General features: G+C 55.8%; 1 protein-coding gene across 4 annotated transcripts in view; it reads left to right on the top strand.

Moving 5' to 3' along the window:
• Positions 1–26,898, top strand: part of Rimbp2 (RIMS binding protein 2) — a 199,947-nt gene that overhangs the window by 45,534 nt on the left and 127,515 nt on the right. Inside the window, exon 1 of one of the 4 annotated variants that reach the window (XM_078039391.1) lies at positions 26,660–26,802. The exons of 2 other annotated variants lie outside the window; for them this stretch is intronic. The gene's annotated coding sequence lies outside the window, so the exon portion shown is untranslated. Of the gene's footprint in view, positions 1–26,659; positions 26,803–26,898 lie in introns of those variants that run through there. One more of the 4 variants, XM_078039392.1, reaches the window with a different exon arrangement.

The following is a 26,898-nucleotide window of genomic DNA, read 5'->3' as shown; positions in this document are numbered from 1 at the left end:
CCCTTGGTAACCTGGACCCTGAGACCCAGGATTCTTCTTTTTTGTTCAGGAGGTAACCAGGCTGTCGAGGTTTTGGGCCTGCTGTGCCCCTGATGCTGTGGGTCAGGGGTTTTTAGCTGGAGGATGACAGGTACCGTGGCTTAGCAAAATGGGGAGTATATTGGCTATTCATGGAAAGGAGCCTGTTTGGGCTCAGGAATGGCTTGATCCAGGAGCTCAGACACTGTCTTGGGGATACTGCATCCTTTCCCTGTGGTGGCTTCAGTTTAGATTAGAGCCCTTCGGCAGGCATTCAGGGTTCAGGCCCGCTGCTCTTTCCACTTCCTGCTGATGCCTCCAAAGTTTGGCTCCGAAAGTGGCACAGCCTTGTACTAGCACTGCCTAGGCTTGTGCAGAGGGTCCCCTGAGGGCCAGGGCTGGCTTCCAGAGGACCCACGTCCTGAACCCGTGCTCAGGCTGAAGGGTCTCCAGGCCCTGTTATAGTTTGGATGGGAGATGTCCCCCAGAAGCTCACGTGTGAGACGATCAGGAAGGTTCAGGGGAGAAATGGCCCGGTTGTGAGAGTCTTGACCACTCAGTCAATCAACCCCCTGTTGGGATTCACTGAGTGGCCGCTGCAGCGGGGGGTGTGGCTGGAGGAGGTGGGGATTGGGTGTGGCTTTGGGTATATATTTGTATCTGGAGAGTGGAGTCTCTGCTTCCTGGTTACCGTGATGTGAGGGGCTTCCCTCCGTCACCCTCTCCGCCACGCTGTGAGCCCCGAGGAATGGAGCCTGCTGTCTGAATCGGTGAGCCCCCAACACACCTTCCCTCCTTTACAGTAGTCCTGGGGTCCTTTAGTCACAGCAGCGGTAAACCTGACTAAAACAGGCTTGAGCCAGGCTATTGCCATGTAGGAGTGGCTGAGCTCCTGGGGCCAGCGTGGCAGCCATATTCCCCTCACCCCAGTGACCTCTACCTCCTGCAGAGGGGCTTTGCACGCTCCAGGCAGCAGCTAGACCTGGACGCTGGCTCCTCAGCGCCCACTGACAGCACCTGCAGCCTGGGTGCACTGATGGGGTCCCAGCCTTGCAGATGCCCCAGGCCTGGGAGCAGGTTGGCAGGTGCTGTGTGCTCCCTGGGGTGGGGTGGTCAGCCTGGGCCTCAGGGAGGACTGTTGTGGTGTCCCTCAGAGCATGTGTGGGAGGCCTGGTCCTCAGGCACCAGGTGTGACCTCCTTGGTGGCGACCGTGTCTTCACATGGTGCACACACTAAAATGGGTCAATAGGGTGGCCCATGAGAGGGGAACTTGTGAAAGACCCCCGAGACCCCAACCCAGAATGGAACACGCGAGTCACTGGATGCAATCAGCAGGAGGAATTTATTCACATAGGCGCCTATGGATGCAAAGCAGAACCTCAGCCGTGGCTTAGGCAGCTTGCATGCATGGGCTCGGGGTTACAGGATTTTTATAGGTTGCAAGGGATAAGATTCCAACTTAGCACAGTAACAGTTATTTCATTGGCCCCCCCATGACAGCTTGGCACAGTATCAGCTATTTCATTGGCCCCCTCTCAAGCTCCCCTAAAAGTGGTCACAGGGGGCAGAGTGGGTTTGGAGACCCCACCCATGTGCTCCTATTTTTGTCCTCTTTTGCTCAAGTCTGCCCCTCTGGAACATCTCGTGGTTTCTTAACTGTCTGGGACATCTTGCGGTTTTGACATGAGGGTATTAACGTATGGGTTACAACATGGGGGGTGTGGGGCATGGGTTGCGGTTAGGAGGAAGCATCTTGTGACTGCAGAGCAAAACGTTATATTTCTTAACATTAAGCTTAAGGCTTTGAGGCTGGGGTCTTTCACTTGGACACTGAGACATGGACAGAGGGCAGCATTTGAACGAGAAGGCGGAGATGGCAGGGTCCCTGCTGAAAAGCAGGGAAGGTCAAAGCTGCCGGCACACAGCCCAGTGGGGACGGGACAGTCACTCCCTCTTGCATCTGGCCCTGACGGCATCTCGGGCTGTGAGGGGTCATTTCTGTAGCTTAGGCCCCAGTTCATGGTACAGTTCATGGTACAGGTGTAAGCTGGGTTTTGGTTGCAAGCAGCAGCACTGGATTCTGGCCACTTCACGGGGGGTGGGGGGGGTGGGGTGGGGAGCGGAATCTGCTGAAGGGCCTGTGGGAAGGTGATGGCCAGGGCAGCCCTGGGTCCCAGGAGCAGGTCTCTGCGTGGCCCCTCAGAATCCACCTCAAGGATGCATTTCCTTGGGACCCTCTGCTCAGGAGGGCATGTCCCAGGGAGGCCACATGTCTGTGTAGGAGCCTGGATTCCAGTCAGAGCCGGGCAAGAGCTGGCTCCGCATGGGCCTTTGTTTCCTGGGTGCTGTGTGCCCAGGACAGTGTGCACTGCAGGCCCTGCTTTAGACAACACCCAGGCACCATTTTCAGGCTTTTGACCTGCTGTCCAGCCAGGCCTTGTCCCAACCCCAATCAGTAGCCAGGCAACAGAGACGTTTGCTGCTGAGGGTAGTGACCAGGTACAGAGGGCTTTGGGCCCGGAGAGAGGCTGAGAGGCACAGGCTCTGGCAGAGCTAATGTTCAACTCGGGGCCATGGAACATCCTGGTTCTCATGACACCCTGCCTGTGTTGGATTGGAGGCCAACTACCCCGTCGCTATGGAAAGACGAGGGACAGTGTGCGTCTGGTTGGCTCAGCACTCCCATTCCCAGGCCACAGCGCTGGCTTCCCAAAACCTCTGCTGGTTTTAGTTCCCTGGAACCCCAGCACATCACCTCCATCCCGTGAGGCTTTTAGACTCCCTTGAATTTGAAGGGTTGGCTTCCCACGGAGCAAAAAATCAATAATGACCCGATCAGTAAAGGGCAGAGTTATTTCAGTCCTGCAAGAGACGCAGGAGCAGAAGCTAATGAGCTCCCGCAATTTGCTTTGTAGAGCAATTACCGTGTGTCACAGCCCTGCATGTGACGCACCCTGACGAATGGTTCATGGGGGGACCCGCCTGTTCTTCCTGTGTTCCCTGCACCCAGTCTCTCTGAGGCACAGCAGGTGCACTTGTGGCTGAGCAGAGGATGGCGAGGTGCCGTGGGCGGGGGATGAATGATGGCAGCCCACCGCGGACACATTGTTGCCAGTTTTGCCTGTCTGGTGCCTTAATCTGCAAGCAGCTGACTCCAAAGCAAGTTGTGCTTTTTTTAAACATAGAAACTTCAAGTAAGAAAGCTGTTGACTTCTGAGGTTTAGCTGAAGGCCCATGTCTCATGAAAGACTGGGTACAAGTCCAAATGCCTGTCCCCCACCCCCACCCCAACCTGCATTTATTAGCAAGATCTGAGCACAATTGGATGGGGATGAATACAGTCTCGTCCTTGTCGCTGGCCAAGTCTTCTATTTGTTATAGGCTGCTAGAATTCTGACTCTGGGATTATTTATATCTAAAGCTATAGACATATTTCCATCCCTGTGCATCTGAACGAGGCATTTTGCCTGAATTTCTATCTGAAGAGCATCCGCCCACTCCCGGGCTGCTTGTTCACCTGTGGCTGAGCCGGAGGAAAAACTCGGCGTGGGCAGCAGTGGGGATGCGTGACCCAGCAGGCCTGTCCCCTCCGCCTGCTCTGACAGTTGTCGACCCAGGGGGTTTTGAGGAGGAGGAGCCAGGAGCTAGGGAGCCAGGAGGAAAGGGCCCAGACTCCTGCTCTGGCGCCCGCTATCCCAGGCCAGCCTCTGAGCCCGGCGAAGGCCCTGCATATCTGTGGCTGTCATGTATGGTTGTAAAAAGGGAAGTAACAGAGTGACCTGACTGTTAGCTGGACCTTCTCTGGCAGGGACTGGTGCTGGCCTCCTTAAGCAGGGGAGAGGAGTGGGAGGGGGGCCCCTGGGGCAGCAGTGCAGGAGGAGGCTCATCCCTCCAGGCACAAGGAAGCCCCCCCTGGCTCAGGTGTGGGCAGGCAGACGGCCTCTGGGGCTGGACAGTGCCTCTGCTCTTCCTTCACAAAGTGCTGGGACAGTCATCCTCCGGGGAGTTGCAGGACAATCTGCAAATCTGTCAGTGCTGTCAGACCTTCCAAACACATGTCCAGGCAGCAAGCGAGCACTGCCCTCACCCGTGTGGTGGCACCGCCCAAGCTGTTGGGGATCTGGATAGAACTAAAAGGCAGAGGAAGAGGGAACCTGCTGACTGTCCAGGAGCAGGGCCACGCTGCTCTGGAGAAGCCCCTGGTTCCCAGGCCTCTGGGCCTCACTCCAGTGCCCCACCCTGGCTCTCAGACTATGTGGTTCTGTTTCTCAGGGGACCCGACTCAAGGTGGACCTGAACTCAGTGTTGCCTGAGCAGCAGAAGGCACCCAGGTGGGCTCCCTCCTCCTCTGGAGGACAAGGGTCCCTCTGACCACAGGGAGCCAGTAGGAATTATGAAGGAAAGAGCTGTTCCTGCAGGGCCCGAGCCTTCCCTGCCCTGCCGAGCCACTCCCTGGAGGCTGTCCCTGCCCCCAACAAGCTTGGCACCTGAGAAGCCTCTTCCTCCCTGGGGAACTGAGCCGCCCTCCCCAGCCCCAGGGGAGACACCAGGAGGTGGTGGCAGAACCTGCCAGGGGGACAGGTGGCCTGGATGGGGGGGTTCCTTTGATCTTCTAAGCCTGAAACTTTCTGAAATGCCAAGGACTCCAGCGAGACCAAGAACCCCAGGATAACCAGGGACTCACGTGTGACCAGAGACCCCTGCACAGCCAGGGACCCCAGAGTAGCCAGGGCTGCAGCATGGCCAGGGGCTGTGGGCCGCTTGCAGTGGCCCGTGCTGTGTGTTGGGGGCTGTGTTCACCGGATGGTAGGGGCCCCACCATGGGCCTGGCTCTCTGCCCAGCGTGCGTCCTGTCCTGCTGTGGGAGCCCATCTCCCGTTGCCCTGTGTGTAGTTTTTCTGTTGCAAGCCCAGGACTTGCTCACTCTACAGAAACCTGCTTCTAGGGCTCTTCCTCTTGCATTCCCCCCACCTCTCGCTGAGAGCCAAGGCAGGGGCAGCTGGACATGGAAGCTTGACCAGCTGGACGCTCTCTGTAGAGCGCTGAGTCTTCACAGAGTGACACCAGGAAAAGTCAACTGCATTCATTCCTTTCCATGGCGAGCTCCTGGGTGGGGCCAAGAGTGTTCTAGCAGGTGCTTCTTGTCTCTGTCTGGGAGCTCGACTCCCTGGGCCCCATGTGCTCCCAGGTCCTTCCGCAGCTGCCTTTTATTGGTGGCCGGGAGCTTTTCTCTTCCTTGCTCCCACCCCAGATGCCAGGCTGCTGGAGGGATGGGCTTCAGTGGTTCTGGGGCGAGGACAGAGGACCTGAGTTTAGACCTGCAGGACAGGGTTCTGGTGAGTGTCCTTGCATTTCCAACCCTGAGCATTCCTGGCTGGGTTCTCTGTCTACGGCTCCTGGCTGAGCTGAGGTCCACCGAGGTGTCAAGGGTGGGGCTCGGGGCTGAACGAGCTGGGTTGACAGGAGGAGCTTGAACTGCTTGTCCGGGGAGCCAGGCGACTTGTCGTAGCTATTTAACATTTTACCTTATATATTTTTTACCTTGTTTAAGCAAACACCAGGCTCTAGCGGCAAGCCAAGGTCTGTGCACCAGTCACGCTTTGGAAATGGAAAAAGTCCTAGAAATCCCAAGACCCGGGTCCCCAGTGTTGAGAGCTATGTTCCATGAGGTGCAGACTTGGAGACAGAGAGCGCAGGTGGCTGAGTCTGGCCCACGAGCAGAGTTCCTAGGCCCTCTAGCCGAGCCACTTATTCCTGCTGGCTGTCTCCACCTCCCAGGCCTCGCCGGTCACAGCCGCCTACAGAACTGCACTCCAGAGCAAAACTGGGGACCACCAGGACATGGGGCAGGGGATGAGAGACCTCCTTCCCAGGTGCCAAACTCATGCATCCCTGGAAACTCAGGACCCCATTTCCGTGTCCTATGCCAGCAGCTGACTGAAGGGGGCCATGGGATGGTGGCTCTACTGGTGTTTTAATTCAGGAGAATCGCTTGGTAAGAAAGAGGAGCACCGAGAAGAGGAGGATGCACCTGGCCGTCCCCATCCCAGAGCCTCAGGGCAGGCGCTGGCCAGCTCGTCTGCAGTCGGTTTGAATGTTTACACTTTCACAAAGCTGCACGTCAACCTTCTCTTTTTAACTTTTTAAGAACAATTTTGAGCATACTGAGAAGTTGAGAGAACAGCCTAATGAACCTTCATATGCACCCCACTTAGGATTGGCCACTTAAAAACTTTACAGCTGCTGTCAGCCCATCACCTGTCTATCATCTAGTTTCTGCCTAGTTACCTAACTATCCATGGGTCATCTACCTACCTGATCTCTCCACCCTCTATTATGGATCATCCTCCATCTGTCTGTCGTCCACCATCTGGATCATCTAGCCACCTGTCATCTATCTATCACCTGTATCTATAATTTATCTATCTCTTTCATTTATCATCTGTCCATATCATCTGTCCACTGTCATTATCTCTCTCGCCTGTCTCTGTCTATAATCTGTACCTACCACCTGTCATCTATCACTCTCACTGTCCGTCATCTGCCCGTCCCCCATCATCTATCCCTCACCCCTCACTCCCCGTCCGTCTCCCATCGTCACCCTTCTGTACTGGACGGTTCCAACGTTACAGGTGCTGTGCTGCTGCTTGGCTAAGTGCTTTCTCAGGCATCACTTAAAGATAAGCTCATTTCCTAGGTAACCACGACGCCATTGTTGTACCGAGAAGCCAGCAGTAACCAGGCAGAGTCTACACGACCGAGTTCTGCCCGAGAGCTGGCCACGTTTGGCCTCCTCACTGGTGGCTGCTTTGCTGCCCACTGTGCCTGCTGAAGTGGGCACAGTCGAGCCTGGCGAGCCTGGCGAGCCATGTGGTGGCCAAGGCCTTCTGCCCTCTCCCTCTGCCACGTCATTCGCACGCGCTACTCTCCAAAAAGAAGTCATGTGTCACAGCTGAGCTGTGCTCCTCGTGATGCATAGGATCTGCCCAGGGCCACCCCAGGGACTCCCACTGTGCTGTTGGGATCTGTGGCCTCCCCGAGTTTCCAAACATGCTTTCACATGTTTCTATGTGTCTGTGTGAACTGTCTCTCCAGCGCCTCAGAAAATGGTTTTCTCTTTCTTTTCTGTGCTGGGCACGGAACCCAGGACCTTGCGTGCACCAGGCAGGTGCTGTGCCCTTGGGCGACACCACGGCCAACGTGGTGTCTTATGTTTTGTTCACGACTGTGTCACTCGGGGCCCGTGATGTGGCTATCTGCCCTCTGTGCTGGGTGTAGTTCCTGAGGTGTACTTGGAAGGGTCAGTTTTCCCTTCCTGCACTCCCTCCTTTCCCTGGTGGGCATCCTTGGGCCTTCCTGGGCACACATGTGAGTGAGCCCGGCGAGGTTACCAGGCCAGGATGGCACATGGGGAGCTGTCGTCTGGCCACGGCTGTGTGAGCGGGCTCCGGGCTTGCCGGTGCTCCTCCGCCCTGGCCTGTGATCTGGGCTCCTCTGAAGGAGCCCTGTGCCCTGGTCACCGCGAGGCTGAGCGTGCTCCACGTGCTCATCGTAATTCGAGTTTGTCTCTCACCTACTTGTTCCCTTTCTATCGGCTAACTTCCTTGATACTTTATGAGTGAAACATGGTGTTGTTTAGGTTTCAGAATCACAAGACAGACAAGGGGCCACCGCATTGCACCTCCGAGCAAGGCCACATTTATGGGCCCCAGCAATAAGAATGGTCTTCCTCTGTAAGGGGGCAGGTTGCTCCTGACACGCCACTTATGGAGTGAACTCTCAAATGCTCGGAGGCATGGGGATGACTGCAGTGATCCCACTTAAAGTAGGCCTTCCCCACGGTGCTAAACCCACCAAGTCTCCTTAAAAGTGGGTGAGTGCACCCACTGTCTTACCTTGTCTGTCCCATGACGCAGCTGGGTCCCCCCTCCACAGCTGTCCCTTATCTGCTGTCCCTTGCACACATGTGACACAGTGGCCCCCAGGTGTGCTACTACCCAGAAAGGGAGATGAAGGCTGGCCAGCTGCCCACAGTACAGGAGCACCCCTTCCGCAGCACAGCCTGCCGACACGGTGCCAAGGGCCACTGCGTCCACACAAGGGACAGGTCCCTCCAATCAGGCCTTGCAAGTGGAGGCTGTGCCTCAGACTGGAAGAGGCATGCAGGACTTGTCCTCCCCAGCCCGAGGGCGGGTCTGGGGCCTGACCACCCCACCCAAGCTACCAGATCCACCTTCTGAATTTCAGGGCTGAGGCCACTGAGAAGGGCCTTGGGGAGGAGGGATAAGAGGGGAGCCAGAGCAGAATGGATGCCCCAGCACCTTTACCTGATGATAAGTGTCACTGTTGGTCATGTGCTCAGTGCCAGTGGGACTGTGCCACTCTTTCTTAACTAAAGGAAGATCTCTGGAAACCTGTGGCCAGAGGCAACAGGAAGGGGAATAAGGAAGAGGGTACAGTGCTGGGGGAAGACCCCTGGGCCTTGCATATGCCCATCCAAGATGTCCCTTCACCCTTCTCACGCTATCCCAAACACTGAACAGAATCGCCATTGGCTTCTAGCGAGATCACACAACCCACTTGCATACGGAACACCTACTAGCTGCTCAATTAAATGCCTAATTAAATTAATTAATGTGAGTCTCCAAAGAGTGCCTTTCTCAGCAGTGGGATCCAGTTCTCCTATCTCTCTGAGCCTCAAGACGGTTGAGCCTATCTTTGAAGAAGCGGATCAATAACTGCTCCTGGTTATGCATGCATGTGGAACCCAGGACACATCCAGGGTGACTCTGGAGATAAGCATTCCGTGTGTGCTGGGAGATAATTGCATCATGGAGCTCATAAACCTCTCCCAGCCCTGGAGATCTGCAGGCTGGGTAAATTATGCCTGGAGCTCAGCACCACTGTCACAACAAACTCAATTAAGGCATCAAGCTGGAAGCCAGGCTGGGTGGTAAATTAATTTTTAATCCGTGGACGTAGCTTGCCTTGGAGCATGATGGATGTGCCACAGCCCAGCGGCTGCCAATCCAACAAGAAATGAAGGGGATAATCACATTTGCTGCCTAGTTGGCCTTCTTCTTTGCCGAGCCCCTCCCGTCCCAGTGTGAGTGAATGGCCTTTGGCTTTGGGGTGGGGGACATGGTTTGTTTAATTTCACGCAGGCAAGAATCCTGGTGGGCTGGACTCCCACTCTCTGCCCATGACCTGGGCGGTGACTGGCAGTCCTTCTGGTTGACTGTACCTACTGAGACTTGGCCCCACCAGCTACTGAGATTGCTCCTTCAACCAGACACCCACCTGCTGGGTATGGAATTGTGGGAAAAGCTCTCCTTGGGGTGCCGGCTGGAAAAGAGGGTGCTCTCAGCTGGGACTTTGAGAACTTGGTTCACTCGTGTAGAGATGCAGGAGGGACTGGAGGATCAGGAAGAGGTGGTGCTGTGGCAGGGGCTTGGCTGCCGCCATCCCTGGCTCAGAGGGGAAGAAGCTGAGTTCTAGCAGGCGGGCTGACCCAGGGTTTCCACAGCTGAGCCTGCAGGTGGACGGTGGTGTCTGCTTACCCAGGAGATCTGGCTTCCACATCTAGCTGTGCGATTTTTTAATTTCAAGAAAACTTAAATTTCTTTCTTCAAATCAGGTGTGATTCCACTACTTGTACTTTAAAAAATGACTGTTATGCAGTGAACTGTCACATGGGAGGTGTGCAGCCTGAGAGGTTGACTTGGGCCATATGTGTACATGTGCAGCACTTTGAGAGATTCCCAGACTCCCAGCACTCACAGGTAGACCGGCCTTCCAAACTGGCGGGACATCCTGGGCTCCCATCAGGGGTGCACGGAATTCTGGAGCTTCCCAGCCTTGCCAACTCTGACAGCATCACGGGCAGGTCACGGCTTCCTGTTCGCTCTTTGTTCCCTTTGCCAAGGGGTCCGTGGCTGGTCAGCTGATCTTCTCGCTGTCTGCGAGTCTTGTTTGGTGGAACGTCTCAGTCTCTGTAGTGACTTGCTTCTGCGTCATTGGGCACTGAGACTCTGTGTGCTGTCGCACGCCTTCATCAGGTCCATCATCGCAAGCCACTTCTCTGTTGGTGGCCTTTGCTGCCACTCTCTTAGCGGGGTCAGGCAAAGAGCAGCGTGAAGTCCAAATTGCCCATCTGTTCTGATGGCTTTGCTTTGGCATCAGCTCTGGGAGATCATTGCTCCACCTGGAGTGTCAAAGGTCTTCTTCCAGGAGTGACAAAGGTCCTTTTCCAGGAGTGACAAAGGTCTTCTTCCAGGAGTGCTGCTGTCAGGTTAGTGGCATGGCCGGTCATGAGTCTGCCTTTGCCTGTGGTGTGCATCTGGTTAAGTTGATCACTGGTTGCATTGTGTCCAATTTTTCGAATATCATGTTTGGAAAAAAAAATATTTTCTCCATTGGATTCTCTTTGCTCCTCTGCTAAAAATCAGCTGTTACCACATCTCCGGGCCTATTTCAGTGAACCACCTGTCTGTCTTGATGCCAATACCATAGTCTCTCGACTTTTAAAATTGACACGTAATAATTGTGCGTATCTGGGGGATGTGCTGTGATAACCCAATGCATGTGTGCAATATGTGGGATCAAATAGTGATCAGCCTTTCCGTGAACATCAATCATTTCTTTGGATTGGGAATCTCCCAGCTGCTCACTTCTAATTTTATAAAACACATCAGAGATGGTTATAAACTGCATGCACTCTTCCGATTACTGTAGCTTTATAATGTGTCTTAAAATAATTCTAATTATCCAGATTCTCTATTTTAAAAAATCTTTGTTTATTCTACATTGTTTGTTTGCATTTTAATTTTTTTGGATCAGTTTGTCGGTTTCTTAAAAAAAAAAAGTGTACTTGGCTTTGATTGACTTGCATTGTATCCAGGCCAATTTGTGAAAAATGGACATCTTGACAATTTAGATTCTTCTCACTCATAAACACAAAATATGTCTCTATTTATATGGGTCGCCTTTGATTTTTCTCAGCAGTAATTTAGGTTTTTGAATTCCCAAGTCTCCTCTGTCTTTTGCCACATGTAGCCAGGTTTCCTATTTTGATGCTGTGTAACCTGCATTGTCCCTTAAATTCAATGCTTTGTCTGTTGCTGGTAGGTAGAAATACAGTGTCTGTATGTTGATTTCTTATTCTGCCACGTTGCCAGATTCACTGAGCGGGTCTGGTGGCTGCTCAATCCAATCCCATTGAATTTTCCACTTAGCCAGTCTTGCCTGCCGATAAAGATCATTTATTTCTTTTCCGACCTAGAAGCATTTACTTCTCCCCCTGCCCCAGGGCCTTGGCCTGGACCTGGAGGAAGACAAATCTCAGTGGTGGGAGTGGCGCCGTCTCTACCCATCTCAGGAAGCTGCTGGCTTCTTGGGGATGTGCTTCATGGGGCAGAGGAAGTTTCCTTTTCTTTCCTTTATTGTTACTGGTGCATACTAAATATCCAGCAGAGTGGGTTCCTCAAGAGAACAGAGAATGGGACCCCCCTCGACTCAGTTGTGCCCCTCCTCGGTGTTCACCTGAGAATCAGGTGGCTGTACATCAGTGAGGTCTGCAGCCAGGTTGGTCAAGGCAGGCTGCTCAACAGCTGAGCTCTGGAACCAGCCCCGGCGTCCACCAGTGAGCAAGTGGGTGAGGACACGTGGCAAGTCCTCGATGGAGGTTCTTCCCATCGCGGCTTTCCCGAGACCTGTTCGTGTTATAGGCTGTTGCGACTTCTCAGTCTCTTCTAGTGTGTGAAGAGTGGCACTGGCTGATTTTGAGCGGTTGAGCTGCTCTTGCCTTCCTGGGAGGACAATCTGGCCTTGAAGAATGATCTGGGCAGCATTTGCCCCTCTCCCATCCTTTGTGCAGAATTGGTATGATTTTGTCCTTAAGTGCTGGTTAGAATTCCCCAGTGAATCGGTCTTTGGGGTTTCTTTGTGAGAACACTCTAATTCCAAATCAAACTTCTCAGGTAGTACAGAGCACTCTGGCTACCTGCTTCCCCTTGAGTGGCCTCTGGATATCCTGCTGCCATTGGGATGTCAGGCCTGGCTAGGTGGTTTGGATGTCTTGGGACACTTTCTTGGGGAGAGTGAGCTGACCAGGCTGATCTCCCAAAGGCAAAGACTGAGTGGGCTCCTGGGGCTGGTGGACCTGGGTGGGCCGCTGGGGCTGGTGGACCTGGGTGGGCTGCTGGGGCTGGCAGCTGTCTGTGTTTCTATAACAACTGTCTCTTGAGCCCTGATGCATTGTGGGCCTGGCTTTGCTCGCTGGGGCTGTACGTGGCGAATAAGACCTATTGCTCTGTGGTCCTGGTTCTAGCCACTGGGGACAGTGCCCATCAGGAGGGATCAGGCGCTCCAGGGGCATCTGAGAGGGCTGCAGAAAGTGGCTGTGGTTCTGCCACCTCCGCTTTGGTCACTGGGACTTTCTAGACAGGCTCCTGGCTGTAGCAGTGAGTTTAGGATGCAGAGGAGCCAGGTCTGAGTCTGACCTGCTGGTTGACACCACCAACTCCCAGGTCTCAGTGTGGGTGCTGTCCTGGAGCCTCATGCCTGACTGGTGAAGCCTGAGCCCCGGATTCTGCTCTCGTGCCTGGGAGGCAGGCTGCCTGTGCTGCGCTCCTCTGCAGGGGGATGGGAGCATGCAGGACGGGTGTCCCCACTCTCCCTCGGGTGTGTGAACGTCACATCTGCCTGGGACCTGGGGCTCTCCGCCGCTGCAAAAGCAATTGCAGCTGTTAATTATTTAAGGCAATTGGAAACGTTTGTTAAAAGATGAAATTTTAATAGACCGAGTTTAGCAGAAGCGGACTGATGAGGCCCGGGAGAGGCTTGCTGGGAGGGGTCTGTGGCCGGGAGTGTCTCTCGCCTAGGACTTCTAAGGGAAGAGTGGACCAGCCATGCGTCTTTGGGAAACCTGGGCAGGCCTTCACTTGCTCAGGTGATGCTCACTGCAGCACGTCCAGGCCATCACAGGGGCAAAGGCCTTAACCACAGGTGAAGCCCTGCAGCGTGCAGAGACAGTGGGCAGTTTTTGCCAGGAATTTGGTCATCGTGGTGACTTATTGCCAAGTGTTCATGTTGCTGGACACGAGTTTAACTTTCTTGGCTAGACATTGTCCTCTCACCCCAAGTAGAGAAGGAAGGTGATTTCTCATGAAAAACAAGCCCACAGCATCTCTGTGAGTTTGACGCTCTAGAAATGCAGGATTTGGGGTTCTTTTGGCCGTTAGCCATGGAGACAATCCAAGGAATGTGGCCTCAAAGTGCCCAACTCGCTCTCACGCACACCCACAAGGCTGGGCCTCCCAGAGCACCCCTCACTGCCCTGCATGAGCCTAGCCTGGGGTCTCTCTCCCCTCGTCCCTCCTTGTCCTCTTCTGTTTACAAAGTGCTGGTCACAACCTGCTAAACCGACTCAAGGACCTGACCAAGTTTGACCCACTCTGTGATGGGACACTGGATGGGGAGATTCTCTGGGATGGGGAGTTGCAGCCTGGACCTTGAGGACTGAGCCATTAGTAGAGGCCTCCCTGGGCAGACTCCTTCCCTCCTGGGAAAGCCAGGAGAAGGAACTGGACAGTAGCTCCAGTGCCTGCAACGGCCATTCACTCTGTCCTCCCGCCCACCCAGTGCCACGAGGACAGGAGAAAAGCTGAGTGGTGGTGAAGACGTAGACTCCTGATCTCTAAGAATTGCCACAGTGGTCGGCCAGGACCCTGGGATGGACCTAGAGGAAAGTCCAGGGCAAGACGCCACAAGGGACTGACCTCACCTCACATCAAACATATATAGATGGACACCTGACAGTGGGCCTGGGGCCTGGGGATGGGGGCCTGGGGACAGGAACGGGGGCAGGAGACGTCTGAGCAGCTCCTGGTCGGCCCGTGTACTTCCCGCCATCTGCCACACCTCCTGGGGGTGCAGAAGGAGCCCTCTGTCTGTGGACTGGCCCTTGGGGATGCTGTGCTTGGCACGTATTGTGTAGGCAGAGAAGATGGCTCAGGGTGAGGAAAGCAGATAACTCACCTGAAAGTCCATTCCTGAAGGATTGAGAGATCTGACCCTCACATCACAGACCAGCCTGCGGGAATGCTGGTCACCAATGTTACGTGGCCATCCTCTGGGGCATACAGACACTGTCTCCTTAGACTCTCCAGTCCGGGAGCTGGCCAGCTGGATGGGGGTGGGGAGAGGGGTGCTGCTGGCTCCCGTGCTGCAGGTCACCGCAGGAGCCATGGGAAAGCAGCCTCTGCAGGCTAGCCTGTGTTTAGTTGGGCACCTACCACGTGTGGGCGCTGTGCCTGTCCTCGTGTGCAGAGGAGGGCATGATGAACACGGCTCCTGCCCAAGGGTGGTGGGGGGCCTTGACCAGGCCCCAGCACAATGAGAATGAGGGAGGCGGCCCCCAGGGTGACGGAGGAGGGGAGACAGCTTCCGGACCGCTCCCCAGGAAGAGGCGCGGGAAGGGGTGGGAGCCGGCAAGGTAGAGAGGGGGACAGTCTGGGGGGACTTGAGCTGAGGGTGTGGAAGGAGCTGAACTCTAAGCCAACAAGCTGAGCCCCAGGAGGGCTTTGGCAGAAGGGTGGGAGGGTTCCCTACAGGGTAGCTGAAGGATGAAAGGTGGAGCCTAGGAGGGAAGCCGGTTCTGCAGCCCCAGGCCCTGTGACCAGGTCTCCTGTGTGCCTGGTCACCACTGGTGAACACACCGTTCAGGGGGTGGGGTTTTTGTCACAAATGTGACCTGACAAGTCTGTGCCAGCCTTGGTTCCCAGGTCCTTTGCCTGGGAAAGGACCTCGGCCATCGGCTCTTACACACGGCTGACCAGTGGCTGCAGGCCGGGCGATGTTCTTGCCCACCCCTTTCTGGGCACTGAGACTTGGGGCGGAATTTTGATTTTGTGGGAAACCTCTCAGGCTGGAGGGAATGGGCAGGCCACCAAGTCACAGCTGAATCGCCCATCCTTGCTGAGGGGGGAGCTGCTGACCCCTGCCCCACACCCCCTGCTCTTCCTGAGGCCCCTGCACACGCAGTGGGAGACCCTTCCATGGGGCAGCTCCCTGTCCCCTGGGCACCTGTGCGCTATGTGGAGGGCAGCCAGCGCTTGCCGAGGGCTTCTCTGAAGAGAAGGGACCCCTATCCTGGGAATCTGTGGGGGAGATTTGGCCAGTTATTTTTATGGTCCCTGGAATTTCCGCCTTTCTTTATCTCCTCCCCATCCACATGCTCCTCACTATTATTGATTGGTGCCTCCCTGTCCTCATACCTGTTTTAGTGTCTGTGTTGGATCCCCTGCTTAGGGGCGTGGGTATGGAAGTGTCTGTCTGATTGGGCCCCCGCTTGTGTCCATGAGCACTTTCATCAACCAGGAAGTTGACCTCACCAGAAGACCCTCTCCAGGTTTCTTTATTCTGGCCCTTGTCTGGACCGCCTCACTCACCATCTTGCCTGGTGGCCTAAGGTCTTCTATATCTTTCTCTGGTGATGATGGTAGTGATGGTGATAATGGTGATTGATGATGGTGGTGATGGTAATGATAGTGATGGTGTTGATGGTGATGGTGACAATGGTGATTATGGTGATGATGGTGATGTTGATTGTGATGGTGATGGTGGTGATGGTGGTTATGGTGATGATAGCAGCAGTGATTGGTGATGATGGTGGTGGTGATCATGGTGATGGTGATGTTGATTGTGATGGTGATGGTGATGATGATGCTTATGATGGTGATGATAATGGTGATGATGGTGACGGTGATGGTGATGATGGTGACAATGATGGTGATGATGGTGATAGAAATGGTGATGTTGATTGTGATGGTGATGGTGATGATAGCAGTGGTGATGGTGATGATGGTGATGGTGATGTTGATTGTGATGGTGATGATGATAGTGGTGATGATGGTGATGATGTTAATGATGGTGACGATGGTGATGGTGATGGTGATGATAATAGTGGTGATGATGATGATAGCAGTAGTGATGGGGATGATGATGGTGGTGATGGTGGTGATAGTGATGGTGAGAATAATTAACACAAAATGCCTACTGGAGCCAGAAACTCATTTAAACACATTTTCTTCATTAACTCCTTTGCTCCTCCTAATGATTTGTACATGAGGGATGGAAGCACAGAGGTAGATGTCACTTGCCAAAGGCCATATAGAGTTTGGTGTGGATCTTGGATTTGGGCAACAGTAGGGCGGGAGCTGAGTCTGTGTATGTGACCATTGCCACTGCGTGTTCTTCATGGATGGTCACATTTGACATGGAGCCAGTTGCTGCTTCGATTCTGTGGCTCTGTTGTGCCCTTTGGACAGAAGCCACCACCATTGCTTCTTCACGTCTGCCCCGCAAACTCCTGACCCTGCCTCTGTACCACCAGACACAGGGAGGTACTCTCTACAAGCGTCTCATTTCTAACACCTGCTCCAGGTGGGGCACTGATGTGTGTCTGGGGGGGGGGGTGGACTAGACAGAGGGCCTGCCCCAGGGGACCCGGAGTCCAGCTCAGTATTTCCCACAATTCCACCCTCAGTGTGACCTGTGGGCATGAGAGAGGTGCTGCCGGCCTCCTGTTTCTGATTCCATAGGCTGGGTCGGACCGAGAGTGCATTTCTGTGAGGCTCCAGAGGCTGCTTGTGGTGCTTTGAGAACCACTGGTCTAGCTGGAGCACTGCGACAGTGAAGGCGTCCGTAAGAGTTTGTGGCTAAAACCCCCACAGCCCTCTTAAGCCAGCCGCCAGCTGGGAAATGCTGTGCTCTTGGGGGCCACTCAGGTCCCACATGTCCTTCCCTTCAGGAGGACACAGGTGCTCACTGAACACAGGCGGCAGAGGTGGCAGGAGAACCTAGGCTGGCATCAGATGACCCCTCTGCACTCACAACTGCCTGTACCACCTGTAGGCTATGTGTTCTCAGGCAAGTGGCCTGACTGCTCTGAACCCCAGTTTCTCACCTTTGAAATAAAGGAAATAGAGTCATTTATTCATGCATGAAATGAAATCTATAGAAGGTGCACAGTGCATTTGGCACAGAGGGTATAATAGTGAATGGAAAAAATCCCTGCCCTCAGAGATCTTGTGTCCTTTGGGAGTGGGTAGGACCAGGAAGTCAGTGCACTGGAGGTGACTGGTACAGCAGATGCAGGGAGGGCGCAGGTCAAGGGAGTAAGCCTTTGGGTATCTCTCCAGCCAGGGCAAAGGCCCTGCGCCTGGGTGGCAGGGGAGGGAGGCGGGTGCACTTCACCAGGCTTGTGCACAGCTCTGCGTGAGGCAGGAAGTCATTAAGCATCGCAGGCAAAGGGATGATGTGTGGCTGGTATTTTTAGTGGTGTTACTTCTGGCAGCCACGTGGAGAGGCTGCTGAAGGGCAGACCAGGAGAGTCTTGCTGAGAGCTGACCAGGCCTGGTGGGGAGGCTGCTCAGCTTGCAGGCAGGGGTAGAGTCTGCCCGTGGAGGTTGGTCTGCAGATTGCAGGGGACCCAGAGGGAAGAGAAGGGGAGCCAGGGGTCTGTGGCTTCACGACCAAGAACAGATGTGCCACACGGGGATCTAGGGAAGGGGCTCAGCAGCCAGGCCTGGAGCGCTGCTGTGTCTGGAGTGTGGGGTGGCCAGGCAGGGAAGGCAGCAGGTGGGGTGTGGAGTCCAGGCACGAGGGCAGGAGGAATGGACACCTGGAGCAGCTCGAGGTCTACCTCAGAGATAGCAAGGGCCCGGAGAGAGCTCAGCTACCAGGAGGGGAAGTGGTCCAGCACCTCTGGGGTCCTCTGCTGCCCACTGCCCTCCACACCCTGCCCAAGTTGCCCTGAACCCACTGTGCAGGACTCCAGCACCCCTGGGCATTTAGTTTGTGCCTGGAAGCTGCTGCCTTGATTTAGTCTTTGATAGTCAACAAACCAAACCCCACCCTGCAGCCCTGCAGGCCAGCACTGGGCATACCTTGGGCCCCATCGTGGAGGCAGGGCCAGGGCAGGCCACCGTGTAGGTGGCCCTGGGACCCAGGAATCAAGATGAAGGATGTGTGTGCAGTGCTTGGTGTCTGGAATCACAGCCCCTGAGAACACTGTTGACCTCTTAGATGGAGGCAGAGTCCGTGTCGCTCAGTTCTGACTCGGCCTCAGGCCCCAGAGCGCGGGGGCTGGCCCTCATTTCACATGTCAGCTTCACCCCTCTGGTTCTGCTCTTGCAGTCTGGCCAGGAAGCCTCAGATGCTGGACCATCACTCCTGGTCCTTGAACTCGGGTCTGTTGACATGTGGGCAGCGTTGTCCTGGCTCTATGACAAGTAAGCCAGACAGGGAACTTCTACTCTAAGAACTTGTCCCAGATTGGGGAGTGTGCCCAGCCCCCAGGTTTGATGATTCTCCCAGGACCCAGAGTCCTTCACACTCATGGCTGTGAGTACCTCATTGAGGCAGAGGATGTGAGCAAACTTGGCAGGGGGTGACAGAACACTGGGTTCAGGCTCCTGGAGCACCAGGTGAGTCTCCCAGGATCCCAGGTGCAGGATCTCAGGGCCCTCTCCAGGTGGACATACACAGGAGGTACTCAACTCCTGCAGGACAAGCTGTGACAACATGTGTGTGTCCCCCAGGCTCAGCACCCAGGGCTCTGTGGGTATGGTCACCCAGGCACCCAGCTCCAGCCTGTGGAAGGAAGACCCCCGAGCCAGACTATACCTATGGGCAGAGCAGGTGCCACAGCGCCCCCTGCTGGTGGTCCTCCACAGTCTGCTTTCCCAGATGTTCCCAGGGATGGAGCTCTTTCTTTTTCTTTTGAGAGAGAATTTTTAATATTATTTTTTAGTTTTCGATGGACACAACATCTTAATTTTATTTGTATGTGGGGCTGAGGATCGAACCCAGCGCCCCGCGCATGCCAGGTGAGCGTGCTACCGCTTGAGCCATATTGTCAGCCCAAGGGATTGAGCACTTTCCTCACAGGGAGGCAGACAATCAGAGCCAGGGGCCACCATGCCCCGTGGTGTCCCTCACTCCTCAGTGCCCCTGAATATGAAAAATGAGAGAAAGATAAATGGTCTTTAGGCGCAGTGTGTCTGTACCCGTATGGTTTTCCCCACGTGGTCGGTGTCCACTTCAGAGGAGATGTCTGTGGTCAGCCCCAGGGTGGGGGACTTGGGGACTCGGCTTCCCATTCATGGTCCATAAATGCGTTCTGAGCGTTCCTGATTGTGAGGATTCTAACCCTGGTGTTGAGGATAGCAGAATTCGGTGGTCACAATGACAGCTGATGCTGAGTGCCACTTGACAGTCGAGGTTTCAGGGAGCCCCACACATTCATCCCATCAAATCTGCCAGTTGGGCATCACCTCCTCACTTTACAGATGAGACAGTGGAGGCGGCACAGAGCGCTGGGGTGACCAGCTCAGGGTCCTCTATAGAGCTGGGGCCTGGCCTGGCCCAGAAAAATGGCTGTGTGCTGGGCTGCAGCACTGTGGAGGGCGGGTAGGTCCCCAGGCCAGGAGGGAGCTCTGCACTGGGCCCCTCCTGACCCTCTGCAGGGGGCTGGAGTCAGCCTTTGCCTCCTGGGCCTTGGGAGGAGAGGCCTGGCCTGCACACTTCTTGCCTGGTCTCTGTCCAGCGCTCCCGTCCTGCCCGCTGTGGTGAGGCTGCTTTCTCTGAGGCGGCCTTTGCTAAGAGCACCTACTGGCCTTGGGGGCAACCCGCCGTCTGGCGGTCTCTCTTCCTGCGCGGCTCGTTTAGTTTAGGGCCGGGGTGCAGTTTAGGCGTGTGGTGCGCCCATATGCCTCCTGGCTGCTGGCTGCCCACGGGGGTGTTCTCCGCAGCTTGTGCTAAAGAGCTGTGCCACCTCTGCCCTGCCAGCTCCCTTCTAATCCTCCTCTCCACTGCCTCCCAGGACCAGCAGGATGCTTGGCCACAAGGACAGGAACAGTTTGGCTGATTCTCTTTTTGGGTGATTGCGTCTGTCTCGGTATGAGCAAGTGTGCACGCGCATAGCGCCATCTGCTCCTGCGGGAGGAGGCCGTTCCCCACACAGCTCAGCGCCCAGACGCCACCACGTGGCTCACGCCTGCCAAGTTGCTCCTGGGGCCTGGCCAGGGCCCAGGGCTGTGGGCCAATCGTGGGGACCCGGATCGGTAAGCGCAGAAGAGGTCCATGGATGTCAAGCCATACCTGAGCCATTTATTTGGAGGGTGTGGCGCTCACGTCCTTAGACTTGAGACCCTGGCTTGCCCGTCCCCCCTTGTCATCCAGCCTGTAGCCCGGCCTCCTTGTGTCCCAGGCAGAGCAGCACATCCCCCACCTCTGCTCTCCAGCCCCTTGTGTCTGAGATGTTCCACTTCCCTGCAAGGAGACCCTCTGCCCACTGCCTCAGGCTCGCTCGGTCTCGCTTCCGAGGTCCAGGTGTTTATCACTGCCCAGCACATCACACCAATTTGTGGCTTATCTCTCCCACCATAACCAGAGCAGGGCCTTTTCTTTTATGTAAGTCCCCAGTGCTTAGAACGAGGCCTGAGGCAGAAAGGATAGTCCCATGGTTCTTACATACAAAGGGACACCGTCACTCTGTGATAGTCCACCAAACTGGAAGCACAGGTCTGTTCTAGGCTGAGGGATTGGCTTTGCTCTGAAATTTCCTGTGTGTGCTTCTGGGCAGGACTACAAGGGAGGAGGGCTGGGCCCATCGGCCTGCAAAGCTTAGACCCTGCCCAGCAGCAGGTGGTGCTCATCCTTGAAGCAAGAAGCAGCCTGCGTCCTGCCCTAGCATCATGTCCAGCAGCCATTAGAAGCTTGGGGACCAGGCTGATCAGGCACCACCATCTCGCCCATCACCTGCCCAGGGATGTGAACTTGGGGGGATCCACCACTAGCCTCTGGTGCTCAGAGGCTCATGACTTACTGGCTAGAGGGGCCACATGGTCCACCTAGCAAGATCTCAGGAGCAGGACAAGATCTCAGGCAGCAGCTGGGTGATGGCCACAACGCTCAGGCAGAGGGATGTGTAGTGGTGCAGGAACCCGGGTGTAGATGGGGCTGTGAGAGATGGCCAAGTGCCCTCTCCATGTCCAGCAGGGGTAGTACTGACTGCTGGGGGGCTCCTGTGCTCCTGGCAGTTTAGTACCTGTGTGCTATCTGTGAGGCCCGCTGACCTGAAGTCCCTCTACCTGTGCCCCGAGAGGCACCTGAGTGGGGCACGTGTCCCCAGCATGACGGTGCAGGCTGTGCCTCTCATGCACACCGGAGTTCTTCCTTGTGTAAAAATCAAGTGATGCAATGAACAACCTTTTAAAAGGAGATGACTTGCTCCAGAAGTCCCTTATTTCTCTGGGAACGGAAGGTGCGAATCGGATCCTCCTGTGAGTGTATCGCAGGTGGACGGGGAAGAGGGTCTGTGCCTCCTTTTCCGAGTTTTGGGGAGTAGCTGGCTCCCTGGGGGTGTGTCCTGTGGACCAAGGTGAGGGTGTGTGACTGTCCCACTTCATAGACACCTGCTCTTGGTTTTCAAAACTCAGCGTCTTGCATGTATTCATCTGCAACCAGACACCTCTGGTGTGCTGGTGATCGGGTGTGCTGCTGGTGTTTCACTTCCGTCTTTGAAGGGACAGAAGCTTTGAGCTGACCTCCCTGAATGCGTTTCCCCGACTTAGTGACAATCCCTTCTTGTGAGGACCCATGAGAAGGCAGGCCGGGCTGCTTAGATCTCCTTGCCATTCCCCTCCCTTTCTTCCCCCAGTCCATGGGCAGAGACAGGGAAAGGGGGTGGTTGTCGTGGGAGGGACTTCTGCAGACTGGGGCCTGCCTGCAGCCACCCCAGGGAGCTCTCGGAATTACACTCCTCCAAAGCGTGGTTCTTGAAGCAGGCCGGACCTGGCCTCTGTGTGTCCCCACCTGTGACCCAGCACCACACCCTCCACTGGGACCAACAGGGCACCTACTGCCAGCCTGGGGCCCCTGCCCTGCCTGTTCTGGGCCACCCCAGACTTTGAGGATGCTTTTCAGCGCCTTTGGTGGTGTCTGATTAGACTCATCATAAGAATCAGTGATTTATTTTCTAGTTCTCAGTGTCCAGGAAGTTCACACACATCTGCCTTTGAACACTGCCATACCAGCAGTAAAGAGCATTTTTAGATAGAATATCTATTTTGGATCCTAGCCCAACTCAGCCAGCACCTTTGGTTTTCATCTTCTCTGAGGTCTGTGAGTCTTTCTCATATGTAGTAAATACATAAATAACACATTTATCATTTTACGTAATGAATTCCTGCAATAAAGGAGAACAGAATCCATGCGTAGCGTAGGAGAGCACGTAGAGTAACTGTGAGTATCATGGCTTAGGCACTGCATGTTTTCCCAGCAGTGTGGTTGCGTACCGAGCGCCTGCTGCCTGACTGTTGGTGGACATGTCCAGCCTGCGCTCAGGGCTCTGCCCTGGCATGGGAGGCCTGGATGCCTGGAGCACATCTGCCTCCTGTGGTTACCGGCCACCACGGGACAGGTGAGATCCACTGCTGCTGACCATGGACGGACAGCTGATAGGACATGGGCCCCTCAGACTAGCCTCCACGGCCTCCCATCTCACCCAGCTGCCTGCTGCTGCCTTGCTAGCGTCCCCTCATTGACCCCTGGGAGAAAGCAGAGGGATGTGTCCCATTGTGCACGTGGGCTGACCCTACTCTGGCCTCCTGAGTGCCCTCTTCAGAGGTCTGCGAGCCCAGCACGGTCACCAGAGGTGGCCAGGTGTAATCTACTGCTAGAGGAGCTTAGCTGTCCTCTCTGTTTCATCTCCACACCGTGTCCTTGTTCCTTGCCTCTGACAGGTTTCTGGAGGTCTCTGGAAGTCCGAGCAGCTGGGTGACACTGCACACAAGGGAGGGTGGAAAGTCAGCTGCGTTGCCAAGGACGAATGTCAAGTTCTAGAGCCATGGCCTCAGGCCGGTGGAAGGACTGAGAGTCTGTGGACAAAGGTCCCTGGGCACGGGAAAGCAGAGAGGGAAAGCAGGATGGGTGTGTCTCCTGGGCAGTGGCCTGGGGTCCCACTGTGGACACTGGAAGTGCGTCTGTCCCCTGGACCTCCCGGGAGTCACTCGTGAGTGACGTGTTCAATGGCTATGGACTTTGGCGTGTTCTCTGGGTGCCCCCTCCTCCTGGAGACCCTTCTGGGTTTTCCAGCAGTTGTGGTCACACTGTGCTGGCTTCGTCATTGTCACTGGTATCCAAGTCCACTCTCTTTCCTGCTCCAGCATGGACTCGCTGTCCAGCTCTGCCATGTGCGCTGGACAGGCCTTGCTCTCTGGGGGGCGTGGCCAGCGGGAGACAGACCACCTTCACCTGGCTCCAAGGGGTGAAGAGAGAAGCCAGCCGGGGTGAGAGGCAGAGGCCCAGTGGGTTGGCAGGAGCATTGACCTTGGGACAGCCTGGGTGGTCTCTCACATGGACATGCTGGATCTGGGGAGGGCTCCTGGGGAAGGAAGCTGCTGTGACCTGGTGCCCTTGGGGTCAGAGGAATATGAGGAGACCAGTGTGGCTAGAGCAGAGGAGGGAGAAGGGGCAGTGAGGCCTGGTGGGTGGCCAGTGGCCCCATCACACACAGCCCCGGGGGCCACCAAGAGTGGGGTGGTGGAGGGACATGAGGACCGGCCATGGGCATGGCAGCAGCCATCCCAGCTGCAGCAGTTGGGCAGGAGGTGCAGCCTCAGAAGCCACCATGCCAGGGTCACAGCTCCTGGGACTGCAGGTGCTGCCCCGTCCCTTCAGGGACCCTCTGCCCCTCCTGCCTCCGCAGCCTGGCTCCCCTTGCTGGGCACAGTGGCTCACACGCCCCCTGCCTGTTTCCCTCTTTCCACTTATTTCTTGGGAACTTGGCCTTTCCACATGGCCAGGCTGTTTCCCCTGAGGAAGTGTGCCTGCAGCTGGGGCCACTCCAAGCCATGTCCCCGGTTCACGCTGCTCATTCCACCTGCTCCTCATGGGTGGGCGGGGCTCCGCCTGCCTCCCTGTGCCCTCAGCACCCAGGCATAACCCAGCGTTTGCCCCGTGAGCGCCCCTGCATCATTATGGCTCTTCCTGCCTGCTTAGGAGACACTCCAGGTGGTCCCCATCCTGAGTCTCCACTGTCCACCTGCACCCTCAGCCTCTACTGACCTGACCATGCACCCTACCTGTCCCTCCCCATCCTGAGTCTCCACTGTCCACCTGCACCCTCAGCCTCTACTGACACTGCCTACGCCTTGCTGGGGCCCCCTCCACCTGCACTGGGGGCAGGGCCAGGGCCTCACAGAGGGAGGACGTGGGGGCAGGCAGGTGGCTCACAGCTGTCAGAGCCCTGGTGCAGGCCTGCTCCGCCCCGTCCTTGTCCAGTGGCCTCTCATCCAGCCATTTCTATTCTCCTTTCTCAAGTTTCTTCCCATGGAGGATTCAGTGCTCAGGCCTCACTAAGTCACGTGGGGAAGAAGCCATCGCAATGGCTTCTTCACACGAGCAGCCCCAGGCCCCCTCCCAGTCTGGGGTTGGAGGAGCCGGCCTGGCCCTTTCTATAGCTGTTGCTGTGACCTGGAAACCTAGCTGAGGTCCATGGGAGGGAGAGGCCCCTGTTTAGGTGGACTCCCCATCTCCCCAGCCTGCACCCAGGCTGCCCTCTCACCCTGAGCCTCTACTGTCCACCTACACCCTGAGCCTACTGTCCTGTCCACCTGTACCCTAGCTGTCTCTCCATCCTGAGTCTCCACTGTCCACCTGTAGCTGTCCCTCCCACCCTGAGCTTCCACTGTCCACTTGTACCCTGAGCCTATTTCCTGTCTATCTGCATGCACCCTATCTGTCCCTCCCCATCCTGAGTCTCCACTGTCCACCTGCACCCTCAGCCTCTACTGACCTGACCACTTGCACCCTGGCTGTTCTTCCCCACCCTGAGCCTCCACTGTCCTGTCCACCTGCACCCTGGTTGTCCTCTCTCTACCATGAGCCTCTACTGTCCACCTGTACCCAGGGTGTCCCTCCACCCTGAGCCTCCACTGTGTGTCCACCTGCACCCTGGCGGTTCTGGTGCCTCCCCTGGAGTTGCCAGGTCCTAGTGTCCTGCACCTGATGATTTCACCTGGTACTGGGTCTTTCTGTACACTGTGCTACCAGGAACCGCAGGACCCCCTTCCTCTGGGCTGAGTGCAGCAGGCTCGCTGCACCCCCTCTGCACTCCCCACAAGGAGGGAAGTGCCTCTGGGAGCTTCTTGGCCACCTGCTCATCATGGTCAGCAACAGCTCACTCTGAGAGGGTGAATTGTGTGTTAAGTGACTTTCACCTCAAATTCAACATCAAAAGAGGTAAAAGAGCATATGTTTTGTTTAAATGGAAGATGTTTTGGGAAAAAACATAATGGTAAGGGTACCAGGAACTGAGGTGCCGAGTGGTTGAGGGTGGTGTGACATGTCTAGAAGATGGTGCGGTGGCCTCAGTGAAGGCAGGAAACAGGGGCAAAGTCTTGAAGGTGGACACCCGAGGAGCCATGCAGGCAGCCAGGGCAAAGGCCCCCGGGGAAGGGGCTGCCAGGCTCTGTGGCTCAATGGCTCATGCGGCTGAAGGGGGCAAAGCGGGACTGTGCAGCAGGGGAGCCGTGAAAAGGTGGGCAGCCAGGAGACCTGGGGGGACCCCAGTGTTAACACAACTGAAATGGAGAACCACAGAAGGTTTGGAGTGGACCCTGTGAGCAGGCTGCATCTTGGAAGGGTGGCTCTCCTGCATGGGCGCCTAAGAGAAGTGGTTACATTACTGCAAAGAAGGGTGGTGGCCCTGGGGCCTGTGGTCACTCTACCATTGGTCCCTGGCTGGCTCAGCCTCCACAGACATCTCTGAAACAGAAGCTGCCTCAGATAAAGCCCCCCTACCCCCCAGAGGCAAGGCCTGTTTGTTGTTGCTTTCAAAGTTATTAGCATCAGAAGCGAAAGCTCCCTGTGTGGCCTGGGTCCAGCTCCCCTTTCATGTTTTATTCCCTGTGTGGTTGCTCCAGGCTTTGAAGTACCCATTAATAAGTGGAGGACTTGCAAATGGCTGCTAATTAACCTGCGATCTGGGACCTCAGGGCTGTGGAGGCTCAGGTACGCCACTGGATCTCTGCTTTGATTTTGTGTTTGCACCAATTTAGCTTCCACACGTCCAGGGTAATTAGTGGACTCTGTGGCCACCAGGTGTATCATGGGGGGACAGGCTCCGCGGGTGTGGGAATGGGCTTGGTATGGCTGGCAATTCACTTATTCATGGAAGAACCACATAGATGGGTGGGGATAGCGCTGGAGAGGCCAGGTTGAGGGGTGGGTCCCTGGGTTCTGCTCCCACTTAGGACTTCTGGTGGCTTTTGGAAAGCCCTCCTAGACCTAGGACCAACCCAAGGAGCAGTTTTCAGCAGATACATTTTATGCAGCATGAATGGGTTGATAGCTTCGGGGCAAGTCCTCAGAAGAGGGCCTGATGAGTGGAGGGAGAGCTGTCCTCCCCCAGCTGTCAGTCACACCAAGCCAACTGTCAGAGATTTCCGTTTGGATTTGATTTAACGCGCAGTGAGTTTCCCCCAGTTCAGTGATTTTCCTTTCAAATTCTCTTCACTCCTGAAAGTGGCCGGTGGAATCCTGACAGGCTGTCAGACGCGGGCAGCCTCAGAGTCCAGAGGGCACCTGCTGGCTTGCAACAGGACTCCTGCCAAGCACGGCCCTGATTTCTCAGGGTCCACCCTTCTTCCTGGCCCCCACTGCTGTAGGCAGGCTGAGTGCCTTTGGTGCAAGGGTGGCCTAGGCCCTTACGAGGGGTAGGTGCTGCACCGGGGACGTGATCCCATTCGGGCATAGAGAGGTGGGGTCCTGGGGTCGGAGTGGGGCAGGAAGGGGTGCTGTAGGAGCACAGG

This window comes from Ictidomys tridecemlineatus, chromosome 2 (assembly GCF_052094955.1).
Source record: "Ictidomys tridecemlineatus isolate mIctTri1 chromosome 2, mIctTri1.hap1, whole genome shotgun sequence".
In the NCBI taxonomy this organism is placed as follows: Eukaryota; Metazoa; Chordata; class Mammalia; order Rodentia; family Sciuridae; genus Ictidomys; species Ictidomys tridecemlineatus.
Note: the sequence above shows the minus strand (reverse complement) of the source record. Positions and strands in the feature narration are given on the sequence as shown.